This window comes from Myotis myotis, unplaced genomic scaffold, assembly GCF_014108235.1.
Source record: "Myotis myotis isolate mMyoMyo1 unplaced genomic scaffold, mMyoMyo1.p scaffold_m19_p_18, whole genome shotgun sequence".
Lineage (NCBI taxonomy): Eukaryota > Metazoa > Chordata > Mammalia > Chiroptera > Vespertilionidae > Myotis > Myotis myotis.
Genome location: NW_023416322.1, coordinates 37151872 through 37166272, shown reverse-complemented (window position 1 = coordinate 37166272; position 14401 = coordinate 37151872). Strand labels below are relative to the sequence as shown.

Sequence of the window (14401 nt, the reverse complement as noted above, 5' to 3'; positions counted from 1 at the left end):
TCACTATGTTCCCATTCCTATATCTCAAATGCATGTTCCATGAATCATACTGATTGCCTTACCAGCAAGCCAGGAATACTAGTTATCTATTGCTGCATAACAAATTCCTACCTTCCCCTTTATCTAAGGAAAGTTTCCCGAGTACTATAAAGTTTAATATCTATTGAGGTCTTTCCAAGTATGAGACAATGTGCTGACAACTTTACATACACGTGCCCATTTAAATATTGACAAAATGTCTCCTGTGTTCACCTCCATAACTAACACACTCATAGAAACTTCATAGATCTTATCACGTTATATTTTAATAATCTATATATTTTCCTTTATTAACCTTTGGCCTGATCAAGTCAGAAAAAGAGAGAAAAAAAATGTACAAATTAACTATAAATAAAAATTGGGCCATAACCTCAGATACACAGTTAAGATTTTAAAGCCTGCAACAGAATATGATTTTTAAAATTTAGGCCAATCACTTTTTTAAATGTAAGTGCTATAGACAATTTTCTAAAATAATAAATATACAAATAGATTAAGAAAGGAGTTCTATTTCTGGTAAGACAACAGACAATATTACTAGACTAAACTTCCCATTATAAACAACTAAAATGCTAGATTAAAGCTTTGAAACATTTTATGAGGACCACTGTTGTGCTAGAAATAAAATAAGGAATCCACAAGCCAGAGACCTACTGATGGTGTGAACCAGAGAGGTAAAAGAAATTTGAGGGCGTTTGCCAAACCAGGTCAACGTGGGTATCAGTTTTCATGGCTCATAGCACATAAAGTGCAAGAGGCAAATTTCAGTGTCCACTTAAGGTGGGGAGTTTAAGTAGAGATCTTTTTTCTTTTAAGTCAGAGACCCCCAAAGGCCTCTAGTTTAGTGTAAGAGTGAACTATAAATACCACTCCTTTTCACGAAAGATTACATAAAAATGTGTTTAAAACTTGGCAAGTTAGCAGAGGAAGGCAACATCTTAAGAAGTTGAATCCATAATCTGACTATCATGTTGATATAAAGTGTAAATGAAGAGTGTCTGCATCATCCTCAAACTTTCAAACTAAAAATTTAAAGTACCCCAAACCAGAAGTTATCCCAGGCACTGGCAAAAACAAAATTCACACATTTTCTGAAGGAACCAACTTAATACCAGGTTTCCATGAACCTCAAAAAAGCAAATTTTTTCATTTCATTAAAAAAATGAAACTACTCAAATTCACTAAACACACAAGAAAATAAGACACTATGAGCAGTATGCGGGGGTTCCCTTTTCTCCATATCCTCTCCAACATTTGTCACTTCTGTTTTATTGATAATAACCATTTTAACAGGTATGAGGTGGTATCTCATTGTAGTTTTGGTTTGCACTCCCCTTATAGCTAGTGAAGTTGAGTGTCTTTTCATATGTCTGTTGGTTATTTGTATGTCTTCTTAGAAAAAGTATCTGTTCAGGCCCTCTGTTCATTTTTAAAATAGATTCTTTGGTTTTTGTTGTTGCTGCTGAACTGTATGAGATCTTTATATATTTTGGATACTAGCTCCTTATCAGAGCATCTTGTAAAGACAATCCTTGTACACTGCTGAGAGAAATGTAAATTGGTACAGGCTCTATGGAAAACAATATGGAAGTTCCTCAAAAAATTAATAATAGCCCTAACTGGTTTGGCTCAGTGGATAGAGCGTCGGCCTGAGGACTGAGGGGTCCCGGGTTCGATTCCGGTCAAGGGCATGTACCTTGGTTGTGGGCACATCCCCAGTGGGGAGTGTGCAGGAGGCAGCTAAATTGATGTTTCTCTCTCATCAATGTTTCTAACTCTCTATCCCTCTCCCTTTCTCTCTGTAAAAAATCAATAAAATATATATTTAAAAAAAAATTAATAATAGAGCTACCATATGCCCAGCAATCCCTCTTCTGGGTATCTACCAAAAAATTTGAAAACACTCATGTACCCCTAGGTTTATTGCAGCATTATTCACAATAGCCAAGATGTGAAAATAACCTAAGTGTCCTTTGACCCATGATTGGATAAATAAAATGTGGTACATATATACAATGGAATACTACACAGCCATAAAAAAGATGAAATATTGTCATCTGTGACAACATGGATGGATCTTGAGAGTATCATGCTAAGTGAAATAAGTCATATGAAAAAGTACAAGAACTATATAATTTTACCCATGTGTGAGATATAAAACAAAAAGCAACAAATGAACAAACAAAACAAACTCATAGACACAGACAACAGTATGGTGGTTACTATAGGGGAAAGTGGTGGGGCTTGATAAAGAAGTTAATACATATGGCGACAAAAGAAGACTAGACTTTGGGTGGCTAGCAACACAATGTAATATACAGATGAGGTATTATAAAGTTGTTCAACTGAAACTTATGTTATTAAACAATGTTACTCCAATCTATCATAATAAAAGCATAATATGCTAATTAGACCAGACGGCCAAACAGCAGAATGACCGTCCAGACAACCTTCAGGATGCCCTTCTGGACGAAGCCAGGGCCGCAAGGGCCAAGCCCCTTGCACAAATTTCGTGCATTAAACCTCTAGTAAATTTAAATAAAAATGGGAAAATAAGGCACTATGAATCAAGTGAAACAACAAATGATAGAAAAGGACCCACAAAATATAACAGCCATATTTTTCTATTTACAAAAATAAATAACAGCCTTAAAATATGTGCACAGAAGAAACTAAAGACTAAACATTTTGAAAACTGAAAATATTACAAAAATTTAGAAATTTAAATGAATATGTTAAGTAGATTTGATAAAACTAAAGAGAGATTAATAAAGAGGAACATTTGCATGAGGAAATTAATCAGAATGTAGCTGAAGTGTTTTAAGTTATGTCCTCAAAAAGATATGTCCAAACGTACAACCAAGACAACTTTACCCAGCAAGGCTATCATTTAATATTGAAGGAGAAATAAAGAGCTTCCCAGACAAGAACAAACTAATGGAATTTATTACCACCAAATCAGTATTACAAGGAATGTTAAAGGGCCTGGTTTAAGAAGAAAGAGAAAGGAAGAAAAATAAAACAGAATAACATAGTTAAAAAAATAAAATGGCAATAAATATGTACCTATCAATACACTTTAAATGTAAATGACTTAAATGTTCCAATCAAAAGACATAGTATAGCTGAAGGAATATGAAAAAAAGACCCATATTTTGCTGTCTACAAGAGAGCCACCTCATAACAAAAGATACACAGAGACTGAGTAAATGGATGGAAAAAGATATTTCATGCAAGTGGAAATGGGGAAGAAAGCTGGGATAGCAATAATTATATCAGACAAAATAGGCTTCAAAACAAAGGGCATAACAAGAGACAATGAAAGACATTATACCTGTGGCCAATGTGACACAGTGGTTAGAACATCAGCCTGCACATTGAAGGGTCACAGGTTCAACTTATGGTCAAGGGCATGTGTATGGATTGCAGGTTCAATCCCTGGCCCCAGTCTGGGAGTGTGCAGGTGACAACCAATTGATGTGTCTCTCTTGCATCAATGTTTCTCTCCCTTTCTCCCTCCCTCTCTACCATCACTCTCTCTAGAAATCAATGGAAAAGCTGTCTTTGGGTGGGGGTTAACATATATATATATATTTATATTTATATGAGAGCCCCAGTGCATGAAATTCGTGCACTCACGGGGGGAGGGGTCCCTCAGCCCGGCCTGCACCCTCTCGCAGCCTGGGAGTCCTCGGGGGATGTCCCCTTGGGGGAGTGGGCCTAAGCTGGCAGTTGGACATCTTTAGCGCTGCCATGGAGGCAGGGAAGGCTCCCCCCCCACAGCCGCTGCACTTGCCAGCCATGAGCCTGGCTTCTGGCTGAGCGGCGCTCCCCCTATGGGAGTGCATTGACCACAAGGCGGCAGCTCCTGCGTTGAGCATCTGCCCCCTAGTGGTCAGTGCACATCATAGCAACCGTTTGGTCGATTTGCATATTAGCCTTTTATTATATAGGATAGTCTGGCTGGTGCGGCTCAGTAGTTGAGGTTCTACTTATGAACCAGGAATCTGGCCATCTCACCTCCTTGTGAGGAGCTATTTTCCTTCGATCTGATTCTGGAACTTGAAGTCCACAAGGCAGAAAGTCAAGAAAGAAAAATGAATGTAGCATGAGGGAGAGCAAGAACAATCTTGGTCACACTGGGACAAACTGAAGGCCATGGGGCAGACTGATATCTGTGTCAGTTCTTGGTATCTATGACCTAGATGGTAGGCATGTCCTTCAGAAGACTGGATTCTTTGTTACAGAGATAAACACAGTCACCTGACCAAGACGTAAGAGAGGCTAAAGATCCAGGAGATGTCCTTTCAGACTTGGTCATGCCTCAGGCCTATAAGATGAGCTAGTAGATCAGAGACAATGTGTGTGAGCTACAAAATGCTGCTTCATTTTGCCCTTCAAGTCTTCCACAAGTGTCTCTAACTAGAAATATATGCAAAGGAAAATTCTTGGAAATGTAGTTCAACCTAGCCAAGCTGACAATACAAAGACTCCCAGAGACTTCTTTTCTTAAAGAAGACATAATGAGCAGTTGTATAGTAATAGTACATGTTTAAGTCATTTTATTCAAGAAAATAGGTAAGCATATCTCCAAGGCTCTTGAATATTTGACAATATCTTTTTCTTTCTTTTTCTTCAATCCTTACCCAAGGTTAGTTTTTTTCCATTGCTTTTTAGAGAGTGGAAGGTAGAAAGGGAGGGAGGAAGAGAGAGACAGAGACAGAGAGAATGAGAAACATTGATGTGAGAGAGGGAAACGGATTGGTTGCCTCCCACATAAGCCCCCACTGGGGCCAGGGATTGAACCTGCAACCCTTGACCAGGAATGGAACCTGAGACCATTCAGTACACAGGCTGACGCTCTAACCACTGATCCACACTGGCCAGAATGAGAATATCTTTTAATATCATATATTATTCAAAACTTAGATATTTAGAAAAGTCTCTATTTACATTTTACCTCTCAGAACTCTGTAAAAGTTGTTTTTTCCCCCTAGTGTTACTGAAACAAAAGTAGAAACTCAAGAATGATTCTTACTCCCTTTTAGGTAACATTAATTTTTTTTGTCTGAATAGTTCATAGTTATTCATTCTTTGTTCTTATAGCCTAAACCTTTCATCAAAACATGGTAGATATGGTTTTTGTGACAGACATTATTAGCTGATACCCAGTATCAGTTCCCTTTCTTCTTCACCAACAGAAATATTGTTCCTAACCAAAACTTATCAGCTTTTACTGCAGTTTGCCCAGTAATCCAATAATACATGAGAGGTTCTGCTTTCCTATTATTTTGCCTCCTTATTCTTTTTTCCTGATCCTGAAACTAGAATGAGAGATTTGGAAGTAAAGCACCTTCATATGACTATATTGTTGTCAATCTCTCCCTTAAAGTCCTCTAGAAGTTTTTTTATATATTTAGGTGCTCCTATATTGGGGGCATATATGTTTACCAGGGTTATATCCTGTTGCATCAATCCCTTTAGCATTATGTAGTGATCTTTATTGTCTGTTATAGCCTTCATTTTGAAGTTTATTTTTCAGATACAAGTATTGCTACCCCAGCTTTTTTTTTTTTATTTCCATGGAAAAACATTTGCCATCCATTCACTCTTATCCCTGAGGTGGGTCTTTCGTAGATAGTCTATATATGGGTAATGTTTTCTTATCCATTCAGTTACCCTATGTCTTTTGATTGGAGCATTTACATTTAAGTAATTGATAGGTACTTATTTATTGCCATTTTTATTCTTTAAGCCTATGTTTCTCTCTCTCTGTCTACTAGAGGCCCAGTGCACGAAATTCGTGCACTCGGGGGGAGGGGGGGGAGGGTCCCTCCCTCAGTCCAGATTGCGAGAGGGCATAATCCAGGCCGAGGGACCCCACCGGTGCATGATCAAGGCTGGGGAGGGACACAGGAGGCTGGCCAGCCAGGGAGGGACTGCGGGAGGGCTCCAGATTGTGTCTGGCCCATCTCGCTCAGTCCTGATCGGCTGGACCCCAGCAGCAAGATAACCTATCAATTGGAGCACCTGCCTCCTGGTGGTCAGTGCACATCATAGCAACTGGTCGACTGTATGCCCCCTGATGGTCAGTGCACATCATAGCAACTGGTCGACTGTATGCCCCCTGGTGGTCAGTGCACATCATAGCGAGCAGTTGAGCGGCCTTAGCATATCATTAGCATATTACTCTTTGATTGAATGGATGACTGGACTGGACATTTAGCATATTAGGCTTTTACTGTATTTATAAAAGGTTAATATGCAAATCGGGAGAAACATAGGAAGGAGGAGGAGAGGCACAGAGAAACATCGATCTCACACCGACGGCATCCCGCGTGCAGTGCACCGAGATGCAACCGCAGAAAAATATGGCTCAGGAGACTAACCAGACCCCAGGGCCCATGCTGTGTAGTACAGGATGTGGCTTTTATGGGAATCCTAGGACAAATGGAATGTGTTCTGTTTGCTACAAAGAGCATCTTCAGAGGCAGCAGAATAGTGGCAGAATGAGCCCAATGGGGACAGCTAGTGGTTCCAACAGTCCTACCTCAGATTCTGCATCTGTGCAAAGAGCAGACACTAGTTTAAACAACTGTGAAGGTGCTGCTGGCAGCACATCTGAAAAATCAAGTTGTTACTCAGCCCAGTTCATCAGTTTCTCAACCTAGTACTTCTCAAAGTGAAGAAAAAGCTCCTGAGTTACCCAAACCAAAGAAGAATAGGTGTTTCATGTGCAGAAAGAAAGTTGGCCTTACAGGGTTTGACTGCCGATGTGGAAATTTGTTTTGTGGACTTCACCGTTACTCTGACAAGCACAACTGTCCATATGATTACAAAGCAGAAGCTGCAGCAAAAATCAGAAAAGAGAATCCAGTTGTTGTGGCTGAAAAAATCCAGAGAATATAAATTACTACTTGTGAAGAGACTGAAACTTTGTTTTTATTTTAATATATCGTAGGAAAACATTAAAGAGCAGATGCATGGCCATTTTCCTTTGATGTTCTCCAGAGTTTTACTTTATACTACTTGTCTGTCTTATAATTGATATTTTAGGATGTTTGGGTGTTTGTTACAGGCAGAATTGGATAGAGACAGCCCTACAAAATGTATATGCCCTCCCTTGAATAAAATTGGATGGAAATCTGCAAAAAAAAAAAAAAAAAAAAAAAAAAAAATATGCAAATCGACCCAATGGCGAATGACCAGTAGCTATGACGCTCACTGACCACCAGGGGGCAGACGTTCAGTGCAGGAGCTACCCCCTGGTGGTCAGTGCGCTCCCACAGGGGGAGCACCACTCAGCCAGAGGCTGGGTTCACAGCTGGCGAGCACAGTGGTGGTGGTGGTGGGAGCCTCTCCTGCCTCTGAGGCAGCGTTAAGGACCCCTTGGGGGATTCCAGACTGTGAGAAGGTACAGACCAGGCTGAGGGACACCCCCGCCCCCCAGTGCACGAATGTCATGCACCAGGATTCTAGTATACATACATATACACACACACACACACACACACACACACACACACACACACATATACACATATATATATACACATACATATATATATATACATATATATGTATATTACAGCAGTCCTTTTAACATTTCTTGCAATGCTCATTTGGTGGTAATAAACTCCTTTGGCATCGTTTTTGTCTGGGAAGCTCTTTATTTCACTATTTTTGAATGATAGCCTTTCTGAATAGTCTTAGTTTCAGATCCTTGCTTTTCATTACCTTGAATATTTCATACCATTCCCACTGACCTGTAGAGTTTCTGATGAGAAGTCAGATGACAGCCATATGGGAGCTCCTTTCTGTTCTCTCTCCTCATATGGCCTTTCTTCAGTGAGAACATGCTAGTTCCTCAGTGCATTCATGATGATGGTGGTTGATAGTAGAGGCACTCTAATATCTCATCTTATAAGGACACTAACCCTATTTCATCAGGGCCCCATCCTTCTGATCTCATTTAACTTCTACTGCATTAGAGGCCACATCTCCAAGTACATTTGTTAGTATCTGCATTCCAGTTTGGGTTCCCTCCATTTCCTGGTTGGTTTTAATAATTTGCTTGGGGATATGGGAAGGGTATGAAAGACATTACTGTGATTTTTATGAGTCAGAGCTATAGAAAAAGTTTAGAGAAATGTTACTCTACATAATCCCTGCTAACCTATTCCCCACCCCCTCTTCTCTTTTCCTTAGTCAGTCTGATTAGTTTTTGGTTTATTCTTCCTGTATTTCTTTCACATAAATCAACAGATGTACTTTTTTATATCTTTTTTCTTATATGAAGGGCAGTATGCTGTAGACTCTTTGTACTTTGTTTTCATTTTTCAGTATATCTTGGAGAATTATTACATATTAGTTCATAGAGCTCTTCCTCATTCTTACAGCTTAGTATTCTGTGTGACATGGATTTTTCAACCGCTCTCCTATCAATGGGCATTAAAGTTGTTTTCAACACTTCGCAATTAAAAACAAAATTGTAATTAATAAACTTATATGTATATATATACTAGAGGCCCGATGCACGAAATTCGTGCAAGAGTAGGCCTTCCTTCCCCTGGCTGCCGGCACCAGCTTCCCTCTGGCACCCGGGACCTGGGCTTCCTTCCGGCACCCAGGACCCAGGCTTCCCTCTGGCACCCGGGACCTGGGCTTCCCTTGCAACCCTGGCTTCTTCCGGAAGGTCATCTGGTCTAATGAGCATATTATGCTTTTATTATTATAGATTTTCATATTGTTGGAGGCACGTCTTAAAAATACAATTGCTAGTCTTATTGGTTGAAAGGTAAATACATTGCTTTGTTAGACATTGCCAAATTTCCTTCCAAAAGAATTGTACCAAGTTGTATTCCCATAGCAGTGTCCTCTCAGCCTTGCAAACAGAATGTGTTGTCATATTCTTAAATCTTTTCCAGCTGACCGAGAAATGGTATCTGAATGAATACCATTTATCCAATTTTAACTTGCATCTATCCAATTTTGAATCCATTTTTAGACATTTTCATGTTTGAAGACCATTTCTATACCTTTTATGGTGAATTATCTGTTCATGTATTTTTCTCATTTTTCTGTTGGGTTTTCGGTCCTTTTCCCTTCCGTATACTTTTAACAAAATCACTTGGCTATCTTGGTTGAAGCAAATTTTGGGTGTGGATAATAATCGGAAGGTGGACTTGGTCTGTGTTAACTTTGAGATACCCATTAGACTTTTAAGTGGAAATGTCAAGAAGGCTGTTGGAGATACAATGTTGGAAGTTCCTAGATATAGATCGCATTTTGATCCATGAGAACCAGATGAGATCATCACATGAGTGAGTGCAGATGTAAAATAAATTCCAACATTACCAAGATCACGGAGAAGGGAAGGAACCAGCCAGAGATTGAGGAGGACCAACATGGTAGAAGGAAAACAAGATTGGTGACACAGAAACAGAGCAAAGAACAAATTTCAAAGACAGTCTGAGAAAGTGTCAACTGACCATACAATAGCAATTGTTAGAGACTTTGAGGGGGGAAAAAAGCTTTAGTAGAGCGGTAAAGATAAAACCCCAATTTAAGTGAATTTCAGAATGAGGAGCAGGAGTTTGAGACCATCAGCATATTTAGGGAATTTTGTTGTGAAGTACTCAAGCCACATATTGTATCATAAAATACAATGGAAAGAATTATGGGTGCTTGAGGATTTCATGAGCAGCAAAACCTTAATAATAAAGAAGCAGAGGTCAGAGTGGGACCATCCAGTTTGCAGCTCCGTGGAACCATAAAAGACACACTCAGGGGGCAGACTCAGTGAGCACCAAAGCCCCATCGAAGCAAGTCTAGCCCCAGAGGGGTGTCTCCAGGACAGAAGTTCTCCCACTGCAGACACAGCTGATTCTTACAGCCAATTGGCCTGGAGGTCAATTCCTCACAGTGATAACTACAACAATCAAGGCTTAATTACAACAAGACTGTGCACAAAGCCCACAAGGGGGTGCACCAAGAGTGTCTACCTCAGGTAATTGGGACACTTAGCACAGAAAGGCACTCTATTGACACAGTGAAGCATAAAAAAATGCCAAGACAAAGAAATAGGACACAAACGACAGAATTGGAGGAAAGCAAACTGCTGGATATAGAGTTCAAAACCACACTTTTAAGGTCTTTAAAGAACTGTCTAGAAGCCGCCGATAAACTTAATAAGGCCCGACTGACCCCGATAAATGTAGTGAGATCTTCAAGAAGACTGGTGAGACCGCCGATAAATGTAGTGAGATCCTCAAGAAATCTAATGAGACCCTCAATGCTGTGATAAAGGACCAACTAGAAATTAAGCATACACTGACTGAAATAAAGAACATTATACAGACTCCCAACAGCAGACCAGAGGATCGCAAGAATCAAGTCAAAGATTTGAAATACGAAGAAGCAAAAAACACCCCACCGGAAAAGCAAAATGAAAAAAGAATCCAAAAATACGAAGATAGTGTAAGGAGCCTCTGGGACAGCTTCAAGCGTACCAACGTCCGAATTAGAGGGGTGCCAGAAGAAGAGAGAGAGCAAGATATTGAAAACCTATTTGAAGAAATAATGACAGAAAACTTCCCCTACCTGGTAAAAGAAATAGACTTACAAGTCCAGGAAGCACAGAGAACCCCAAACAAAAGGAATCCAAAGAGGACCACACCAAGACACATCATCATTAAAATGCCAAGAGCAAAAGACAAAGAGAGAATCCTAAAAGCAGCAAGAGAAAGAAAATCAGTTACCTACAAGGGAGTACCCATACGACTGTCAGCTGATTTCTCAACAGAAACTTTGCAGGCCAGAAGGGAGTGGCAAGAAATATTCAAAGTGATGAATACCAAGAATCTACAACCAAGACTACTTTATCCAGCAAAGCTATCATTCAGAATTGAAGGTCAGATAAAGAGCTTCACAGATAAGGAAAAGCTAAAGGAGTTCATCACCACCAAACCAGGATTATATGAAATGCTGAAAGGTATCCTTTAAGAAGAGGAAGAAGAAAAAGGTAAAGATACAAATTATGAACAACAAATACACATCTATCAACAAGTGAATCTAAAAATCAAGGGAATAAATAATCTGATGAACAGTATGAACTGGCAATTGTAATAGAATCAGGGACATAGAAAGGGAATGGAATGACTATTCTTGGGGGTGGGGAAAGAGGTGTGGGGTGAGGGAAGAGATTGGACAATAATTGTGCACCTATCGATGAGGACAGTGGGTGGGGAGTGAGGGCGGAGGGTGGGGTGGGAACTAGGTGGAGGGGAGTTATGGTGGAAAAAAAGAGGAACAACTGTAATAATCTGAACAATAAAGATTTAATTTTAAAAAAAAAGCAGAAAACCTAAAAGAAAGTTGGCTAAAACAAATGGGTTAAATAAAAAGAAGAAATGAACTGGAAAGTGGATGCAATGTCCTTAGGATAATTTTAGTTGAATTTATTTAACGAATACTGATATATTAGTCAGGAATGACTCAAGATATAATTCCTTTAATATTCTCTTCTTCTAATCCTCAAAATTCATTTCATTGGTTTTTTCAATTTTTAAATGTACTCAGACATTAGATGAGCCCACAGATTGATTGTATTTATCCTATCCTCCTAAGGGATGTTTATCCAGATCTATGACTTTAATTAATATATATTTACTGATAGCCTTTAATATCTATTTTTAGTTTAGTGGGAATATGAAGTTTCAACTTTTAATACTTTAGCTTATTGTATTTTCTATAACATACATGTATTGATTCTTTAATAAAAAACAACACTTAAGCCCTAACCGGTTTTGCTCAATGGATAGAGCGTCGGCCTGCGGACTCAAGGGTCCCAGGTTCAATTCCCGTCAAGGGCATGTACCTTGGTTGCAGGCACATCCCCAGTAGGGAGTGTGCAGGAAGCAGCTGAATCGGTTTCTCTCTCATCGATGTTTCTAACTCTCTCTCCCTCTCCCTTCCTCTCTGTAAAAAATCAATGAAATATATTTTTTAAAAAAAACACTTAAGTATTTTTTTCAAAGGAAGTAATCACTCATGAAACTATGTTCTCGCTGATGGATAAATTAAGAAGATGAATTAAAAAGACTGACAACTGATCACTGGATCTAGCTACATGGAAGTCACTGGTGTCCTGGACAAGATCCATTTTGGTAAAGTAGGGGGAACACAACCTGTATGGAATAGTTTGGCGGTTCCTCAAAATGTCAAACAAAAAGTTAGGATATGATCTAGCAATTACACTTAAATACCCGAGATAATTGAAAATGTATGTCCACATAAACACTTCTACCCAAACTTTCATAGCAACGTAACATCCTAGTAGCTAAAAGTGTAAACAATCCAAATATTCATAAATAAGTAAACAAAGTGTGGTATATATCCATACAATGAAATATTATTCAGCAATTTAAAAAATTAAGTACTGCTCTAGCTGGGTGGCCCGATTGGCTGGAGTGACATTCTGTACACCAAAAGGTTGCAGGTTCGATTCTCAGTCAGGGCACATAACTAGACTGTGGGTTCAATCCCCAGTCGGGGCATGTACAGGAGGCAATCAATGTTTATCTTTCACATCGATGTTTCTCTCTCATCCTCTCTCTAAAATCAGTACATATATCCTTGGGTGAGGATTTTTTTTTAATCTAAATAATTAATTTTAAAAATTAAGTATTAAAGCATGCTAAAGAATGGATGAACCTTGACATTAGCTAAGAGAAATAAACCAGTCACTAAATAAAATATTTTGAATGATTCATTCCATGCTTATGAAATGTCCACAATAGGCAAATCTATAGAGGTAAGAAAGTGTATTCATTGTTGCTAAGGCTGGAGGAAGGAGGTTCTGGGGAGTGATTGCTAATTCTTATGAGGTTTAGTGTGGGGGGTGGCAGTGATGAAAATATTCTAAAATTAGATGTCTATGTTGCAAACTGTGAATATAGTAAAAGCCACTGAAGCATATACTTTAAAAGAGTGAATTTTTTTTTTAATATATTTTATTGATTTTTTACAGAGAGGAAGGGAGAGAGATAGAGAGTTAGAAACATCTATGAGAGAGAAACATCGATCAGCTGCCTCCTGCACATCTCCTACCTGGGATATGCCCGCAACCCAGGTACATGCCCTTGACCGGAATCGAACCCGGGACCTTTCAGTCCGCAGGCCAATGCTCTATCCACTGAGCCAAACCGGTTTCGGCAAGAGTGAATTTTATGATACATAAATTATCCCAATAAAACTGTTACAAAAAACAAAAGGCAGGAGAATCTAGTTGATTATCACTTTGTATTTGTTCTGATCTACCACCAAAATTTAACAGCCATTTGTGAAGAACCTGAGAACTGAACTCACAACCTAGTTATGTGCCCTGACTGAGAATATTAGAAAATATTAAATGAATTATAATTATATCTTGAATAGCTCCTAATATATCAGTATTTTCTGTTTTCTATTTTGTCAATGTACAGGTTTTTATTTGACCTTACTTCTACGGATTTGTTAATCATTTTTTTAAATAACCTTTTCTTCCTTCTCCCCTATCCCTCCCACCTTTCCAAACTCTCCAAAACAAAGATAACCAGATAGAAAACTGTTTGACTCTTTTAAGAAAAACCACATTTTACATTTTTAAAAAGTATTCAATGTGGCCATTGTTCACATTTACTTTTTACACAGTCCAAGTTACATATTTCGAAAAAGCAGCATTTGCCTAGAAATAGTAACATACCATGTTAAGCAAACAATACATTATATAGCCTGAATTCTAAAACTCATTTTGGATTATATGAAACTATTTTGTAAAAGATACAAAACAGGTATCCCTCAGTCTTGAAAAAAAATGTTTGAATTTTTAAATAATGCTGCTATGTTTTTTTCATGATATGAAACAAATTTACAGTGGTGAGCAGAAGGTATCATCATTTCATGGGCAAAGAGACTAAGTGAGTATATATACAAGCCCAGTGGCAAAACTAAGTAAATTTGGACTGATTTCCTCTCTTGGATTGTATAATTTCAATAGTATTCCTGAGCAATTTAGCTAAAGATACAAACAATAATAAAAATCCTGCACAAACATTCAAACTTGGGGGATTCTAGTTAAAAATAACAAAACAAAAACATTACACAAATTTTCCTTCCCAAAAAAAGTATAAAAAAAGATTTAGATAGCCCATGTACATTATTGAAGTTATATGTGAATCAACCTTTTCTGCATTCCTTAAACAAAATTTTATAATCAACTGATGAAAAACCAAACTTCATATTCAATGACACTTTCAGAATGCATCTATAGTTAACTTAATGCAAAAACATCTGGTAAAAACAGAGCTAATTCACTGAAGTC

At 38.5% G+C, this 14401-nt stretch overlaps 1 pseudogene; it reads left to right on the top strand.

The window, feature by feature from the left end:
- The first annotated feature begins 6377 nt into the window (after positions 1–6377).
- On the top strand, positions 6378–7038 carry LOC118673584 (annotated as a pseudogene).
- The last annotated feature ends 7363 nt before the right edge of the window (positions 7039–14401 follow it).